The following is a 7,991-nucleotide window of genomic DNA, read 5'->3' on the forward strand; positions in this document are numbered from 1 at the left end:
AAAGATAGAAAAATGAAACATGGGTGGAAAATGTAGAAAAATTGATTTGGCCTCAATTTAGAGAAGAATTTCATAGTAATCAAACTGAACTGCCTTAGAAAGTAATATTTCTTGATTCATCCAAGAATGATTGCCACTTAGCAAAGATACCATTAAGGGGATTCAAGCTTGTGGTGCATGGACGGTTCAGTTTGCCATGTCCCTTAAAACATGGATTCATTCAGAATAACAAAGCTCATCATGGGTCTAAATCTTTACAGTAGTTTGAAAAAAAATATAGCTGGACATGTGTGCACCATATTTAACTAACTCAATTTCCTTAAGCATCTCATTACACCTTGAATATCTTATACCAGGGAGTCATGAAACTAGCTTTTGGGTTAAGAAGCTTTAACCCAAACAGTTAATAGGTCTGCAAAAAAAAAAAAAAAAATGTCAATTACCTATTTATGGCTTTAAAGTCAAGCATCTAAGCTAGTCCAATATAGCGATAGCTAGATAGATAGATAGAAAGACAGAGATATAGAGATAGATAGGTGGATACAGAGAATGAGATGAGAAAGAGATTCATTCATTCCTAGCTAAGAAGGACTAAGCCCTCTCCAATCCATCTGTCTTATTGAATGCAGCTTTAAAACCTGGAAAGAATGTGCGTGGAGCAGCTATTTGAGGACTTTGAAAAGAAAATAGCAGCAAGTGGGTTGGATAAGAAGACCAGAATTAAAAGTACCATCAAACAGACAGTGAGTTCACCAATTTTATTACCCTCTAGAGTTCCATGGCCTGAATTCAAGATGATTGAGAACTGGAAGGGGTCCTTGGCACATACAGAAATCCAGGAGAAGCACTCTAGTTCTGGCTCAAGGAGTGTTAAAAGGGCCTCCTAGATGTCTACATGGACAAGCACAATCTTTTCATAGCCAGCTGCTTCTCTGCCCTAGTTACTCTAATGGTGCCTGAACTGGCACCAGTGGTCCAGTGGTCACGTCTTTGTGATAATTAGGTGCGTAAAAGCCGCTACTAAAATTTCAGATTTTCTAACTAACTTGAGAGGTGAATTTAATCCATCATTTGGCTCTTATCCCTCTACCCTCGCGTTCAAATGCATAAAAGGAATGCACAGAACAATAAAGATTCTGTTCATAAAAAAAGGCAGCGGGGGTGGGGGTTATGCTCAGAGAGAGCATGGAAATCTGTTTTTCTTCTTTTTTTTTTTCTTTGCTCCATTCTTTAGTGCCTCAGCCCCCAAACGATCCTAGAGCAGTGGTGAAAATGGCAGCAATTGGACCCAGCAGGATCCCTTAACTTTGAAGGAAGAAAACCTTCCCCTCCAAACAAAGGAGCTATGGTGTTGAAATAATGGGAGGAGCCCCAGTTACTTCCCCTATTCACCCCCATTTTCTTATCCCCCCCCCCACTTCCTGCTCTCCTGCCCCCTTGACCAGGATGTGGGTGCAGTCAAGGAAAGTGGGCAGGTGAACAGGATGGATTAAAGCAGGAGGTATTTCTGGCCTAAGGACTGAAAAAAGGGAACCTGAAGGAACCAGGAAGTACCGGGGAGAGAGCAGAGAGAGAAGAACTTAAGAAAGCACCTCCCATCAGCAGTATATGAACTCCTGTCCTCACCTGAGCTGCATGTGTGTGGATCTGAGTCTAAGCAGCACACACAGACTTTGAGAAGGAACGATGGAATAGTCCATTGGCCAAATCCTAGACTGGCTACCTGGAACAGCTGCAGGACAGATTTGAATAGCACTGCAAAGGATTTTAAAACCAAATTGACATTGGGATCACAACCCAAAGAAATCTGGTCAAAATGTGACTTGAACCCAATCAAGTTGATTGCCTCTAAAGCAAAAATATCAACATTCTCTGTAGGGTTTCAATTAGACCCAGAGACAGAACATAATAATCAAAATGTCCACAATATAACATGAAATTATTTGGCATACATAATACCTGGAAAATCTCAACTTGTATAGGAAAAGAATCTGAGATGATAGAGTTGTTGGAATTATCTGACAGAAACTTGAAAGCAGTTACAAAAATTCTCCAACAAGAAAGAGGACAGAAACATCCTTGAAACAATTGGAAAGATAGAAAATCTTAGCAAAGAAATAGAAGACATAAAAGAAAAACTAAATAGAAATTTTAGAACTGAAAGTATAATAACTGAAATAAAAATCTCATAGGTCGGTCTCAATTATCAGAATGAAAGTAGCAGAGGAAAGAGTCAGTAAACTTGAAGATTCATGAATAGACATTATTTAATATGAATAATGAAGAAAACAACAAATGAACAGAGTACCAGGTAACTGTAGCACAATACCAAAAGGTCTAACACTTGTACCATCAATAGTGCCAGAAGAGGAAGAGAAAAAAGTGTGGTGCTGGAAAAAAATTGGAAGAATGGCTGAAAATTTCCTAAATTTGGTGAAAGACTACCTACAAAAGATTCTGCCTACATCCTGGGCCAAGCAGCCAGAGGATGAAGAGAGAAAAAATAATGGGGATTAGCCCAGCCCTCTTGTAATTGCAGCTGCCGGAAACCTCGTTTAGAGTTAGTTTATCTCCTGTGGGTGTCCGGAGCTGCAGCTTCCACTGCTGCCATGGGATTGGCTAGTGGCTGAAGTGGGGGAGGTAGAATGGCAGGTAAGGGTTTGGGCTTCTCACTCAGAGTTGTAAGTTCTACCTGCGACTCTTTAAACCAGGTCTCCTCTGGAGCTTTCTCTGACTGCACCAGTAGTGCTCACGTCCAGAGTTCGGGCTGTGTTAGGTCCAGGCCAGGGGATACCAGAGGGAGAAATAGGGAAAACTCACTGCTGGATCTGTGAGTTTTGAAAGCCTGTTCTTCATCTCCAGTCCTCTTGCTACTATTTATTTTAGACCCCCCACAAATAGTTGCTCCCTACATTCTATCCAGGGCTTAGAGTTGCTTTCAGTTGGAGATACAAGGATTGCTTACTCGATGTCACCCAGAACCGGAACCCCATTCTTCTAGAATAATTTCAACCAAGGATAAGAGAAGTATGTGTTCTGGGAAAATTACTAAATATTACAAAACATTACTTCTTGCACTTTCGATAACATTATTGCAGATGAATGCTAAATAAGTCACTTTTGGTTTTCTCCTTATAGATTATTCAAAGGAATCTAATTTCTTTAATTATATTCCTAGTCATTTTCCCATCACATTGCCAATATGTATTGAAGAAGTGGAAGGATATTTTAATTGTATCCATGAAAATCATCTTTTAGAAAGTTAAAGTATTTTTCCCTAAATATATAGACTTTACAAATTTAAATAGTCATGATTTTGAACTATCCACGCCACTGATTACCATCATTAAAACAGTGGGAAGGTGGCTATATATTGAAAATATATGTTCAGTCTTACTGTTACATGTTATTTCATAGATTCTTTTTTTTTTAAACAATTTTTTTTTTAAAATAAATTTATTTATTTATTTATTTATCTTTGGCTGTGTTGGGTCTTCGTTTCTGTGCGAGGGCTTTCTCCAGTTGCGGCGAGCGGGGTCACTCTTCATCGCAGTGCGCGGGCCTCTCACTGTCGCGGCCTCTCCCGTTGCGGAGCACAGGCTCCAGACACGCAGGCTCAGTAATTGTGGCTCACGGGCCTAGTTGCTCCGCGGCATGTAGGATCTTCCCAGACCAGGGCTCAAACCCGTGTCCCCTGCATTGGCAGGCAGATTCTTAACCACTGCGCCACCAGGGAAGCCCTCATACATTCTTTATTATATTATTCATTCAGCAGATATTTATTGAGTTTTCATCTAGTTCTGCCTTTGACAGTGTGGGCGTGAATAAATTGGTTAAGGTCCTGTCTTCATCCTACTTAGTGTAGATATTTGAATAAAATATAGGCCTGCTGACAAGCACAACTGCTCTGGATTGTTGTTCGGAGTATGCAGATGTTTTTTCTTATTGATTCTGCAAGCGGACTTTGCCTCTGGTGATCTTTACAACAGGATGGAGACTGGACAGATCACATTTCTTTTCAAATGCACTGCACGTGGAAAAGTTTGGGACCATTACAAACGTCATGTTCAACTGAGTGATCTTAAACATAACAATGTGGTTTAGGTATGACTATTCCTGCTCATTGAGCATAGCACTCACTGTGAAATTCTTGCCTTGAAATATTTTGCAAGTTTCCTAAATTTAGGCAAATATGTCAGCTTTACGAAAGAGAAAAAAAAAAAAAAGCCACAGGTTGAGTCAGTCTTCTTTTTCCTCTGATTTGTGCTCTCCCAGCTGAAGTTAATAATTATATCTTTATTTTTTTAAAGCAACTTTTTAATTTTGAGAGTTTAAATGACTTGGTTAGCATAGTTTAGCTTTTCCCAGGTAGTTTATTGAATGTCACAGTTAACAACCTCAGACCTGAAAAATGAAGCTAAATTCTTAGAGAAACAAATGAGTTTTGTTTATTCACTTCTGTGTCATTTTGGTTTAGTAGCAAGAGAAGGGCACTTGCTACAAATTTATTAGCTCATGAACTTGGGGAGTTTTGTTACGTTAGTATTTTGTACTTCAGCTCTGTGATAGAAGTTATCATATTTGTATGTTAGACACTAGGCTTCTTTTCATTATTTCCCTTTTTCTTCTCTTTCCTCCTTCATCCTCTCCTCCATTCTTTCCTTCCATCCTTCCCCCTCTTCTCATCTTCTACCTTACTACCTCTGGTCAATTATCAGCTTCTCAAAATTTCCTCACCTGGTACTCAGAGTATGAACATGCCATCAAATACATCCAGGTGTGGTTTACAGAAAAAGTGAAGAGACTAAGGCAATTCTATCATCACTGTCACATGGGGTGTGCATGTGTATGTTTTATAAGAGTCCAAGAATGAGAATAACCTTCTACTTGACAGAACACATTCAACTAATTAAAGCTGGTGGAAACGACAAAAATGTCACTGAATTACAGAAATCATATACCTTCTCAGTTAGTTTTGAGGCGTTTTTCCCCAGCATTGGTTAAATAGCTATCATTTTTAACATTTGCATTCCTCCCACCTCCCCCACACCCAAGGGAGGATAGTAGTGTTGTAATTATACTACATTCTTCTGAGGTTCTATAATGAGCTATTATTTTGCTAATGGAATATTCAAGTAGTCTGTAGTAATTTATCAAATAGTCCCAAGTCCCATTTTCTCAGTGTGAATCTTTTTGTTCACAGGTAAATTGATGTGTGGGGGGTTATCAAGGCTTTTTTGTAATTCAAATTATCCATTCCACCTTCACACACACACACACACACACACACACAATACATGCAATCTTAGAAGAGTTTTTAGAAATGTTTAGAATTAAAATTGTACAGACTTTGTGCAAGTAGTAATTTCTGCATTTTAATTTGCTTCATATTTTTGCATTTTGATCCCTAATTTTGAAAAGGCACCTAAATTGAAGGAGGGAGGAAAAATGTAATTCAGCTTTTTTCACACTACAGTCTGTCCTTTTGTCAGCTTGAACTACTAGCAGGAGAGCATTGTTCTAAATTAGAGATCCAGAAACAGGAAACCATCTCAGCCCAAGCTCTTCCATTTTCCTCCACTTTAAAAGACATGAATTTAAACTGGTGTAGTTCTTACTGAAATGGACACCACTTTTAGACACAGGAATCTTAAAGCTATAATGGGCTGTGCATACATTGACTACATAAAAGCCCTTGAGCAGAAAATTATGCAAATAAACCCACATTAGGAGACATGTTTTAAACTATTTAAACAAACAACAAACAAATGCAAATTACTTATACAATGAAGTAAGCCACTAACTGTCAGCTTCCAGTTCCTGCCATGATGGTAAAATGGCTTGCTCTGCTGGCTCAGTTTCCTCAAATCAACCTTAAAATTTATTGTGTAATACTGTCCCTATAGGAAAACTGCTTTGAGAAGCTAACCAAAATAACAGAAGACCCTGAGGAGGCTGAAGGATGTCTGGAATTGCTGCCTGTGAAAGGGTAGGGAGTTGCATCCTCCTTAGGGGATTCGCATCCTCCCATGGAAGTACTCCAAAGATGACCTTGAGGAGATAAAGTGGAGAAAAGCCTTTTAAAATGTGCACTTGCCTTTCTTTCACATTGTCTTTGGACAGTCATCACCTTCCCATTCACCAGAAATCTTCTACAGCAGCTCAGATCACTAATGTGGTGTCTCTGAGGTAATGCTGGGCAGCACAAAGACCCTGCCTGAGTGATGAATTGTTAAAAACAGGTGAAGACTGACCAGCTGCCCTTGGGCATCCACTCTTCCCCAGCAATATCCATTCACTGATGAATATCAGCCTAGGGAGACTGCCTCCTCCCATTGCTGTGTTACCATTAAAAATGAGACATGATGAAACCCCTGCAGGAGTGATAGTTAACAGCCTGGAATCCACAGAGGTTCTGTGGTGTCTGAGACTCTCTGCCCAGGGATTTAACCCCTCCTCTATTTTTAAAATTCACCAAAATTCACATAGACTGGAGCCTCACCTTTGGCCATTACTCAAAACACATCTCTGGAAAATCAGGGCCATCTTTTCTATTCAGAGATCCTGGTGAAACAGAGTAGCTGACACACCAGGAAAGCATGAAATCACCAAGATAACTAGACAGCAATGCCTACAGTTACCTAAAATAGAAAGAATGAACTGGACAACAGTATCATCTTAAGCAAAACTACTGGAACTGATTAAGAATTTAAAATAGTATGATAAATATAGTAACAGAAATATTAGAAGATATTAGCCACATAAAAGAGTAAAAATAAACCACAAAAGAAATTCCAAACAGAAATATGATGTATAAAAATTTAGGAATTTTTCTCAGAATTAAAGAAAGATGAAAGGTCTTGGATTTAGAAGGACCACTGAGTGCCAAGTAGTATTGATAATGAAAAACTTACACCTTAGAGAAAATTCTGAATACTGCTAAATAGAAAGCAAAGGAAGGGACAAATACTCCAAGTGAAAACAATTTTAAATGATGTAATCAAATTAGAAAAGAACAAATCTAGAAGATGATGGAAGAGATATGATCATTAAAATGATCAAATATTGTGGTAACAGTTAATGCTGGCAAAGACTGAGGGTGTGGGTGAGTGTGTGTGTGTGTGTGTCAGAAAGAGAGAGAATGGAAAAAAATCTAAAGCAAATGAAGAAGTATATATACAGTAACCCAGAACTAAAGTTCACATGATTTGATTTGATGAAGTAGGAAACCTGAGGAATGAAAGTGAATTAAGATAGTTATTTTGTCAAGGAAAATGTCCTTTTGGGAAAGTTGTTTGTTACTTTTGTTGTTAGAAGAAAAAAATATAAAATTCTTGTATATGTGTGTGTGTGTGTGTGTGTGTACATAATAAAAGTTTAAGAATTTGTTTCAAGAAGATAACCATGATTTTGGGTCTTTGGAGAAGGATAACTGCCATAATAATGAAATAAATAAATAAATGTCATGTATAAATTTTAAACAGCAGAACAAACTACAGTCATTCAAATAGAAAGCACAGATGGAGAAAAACACATGAAGTTTACATGAAAAATAAGTACCAATATAACAGTAGTTGTATTTATCTAGCATTTATAGTTATCTATAAAATTGAGTTAAACATGCTAGTTAAAAGTAGAGATTCTAATAATACATTTTTTTAAAAAAAAGAGTCAATAATATGTTGTGTAAAAGAAAAAAATATTAAGATGCATCAAGCAAATATGAACCAAAAGAGAAATAACATAGTAATCTTATACCTGACAAATATAATTTAATGCCAAGAAGGATGTTACATACTGGTAAAAGAAACACCAGGACAAGAAGAAATATTTATCATAAGCCACGTCCATTCATTTACATATTGCATATGGCAGCATCCTCACTGCAGTGGCATAACTGAGCAGGTGTGACACATCAAATGACCTGAAAACCCTAGAGTATTTACTATCTGGTCTTTAACAGAAGTTTACCAACTCCTGACATATAAAAC

The sequence above is a fragment of the Balaenoptera borealis genome (assembly GCF_965194805.1).
Source record: "Balaenoptera borealis genome assembly, chromosome: 12".
Classification (NCBI taxonomy): Eukaryota; Metazoa; Chordata; class Mammalia; order Artiodactyla; family Balaenopteridae; genus Balaenoptera; species Balaenoptera borealis.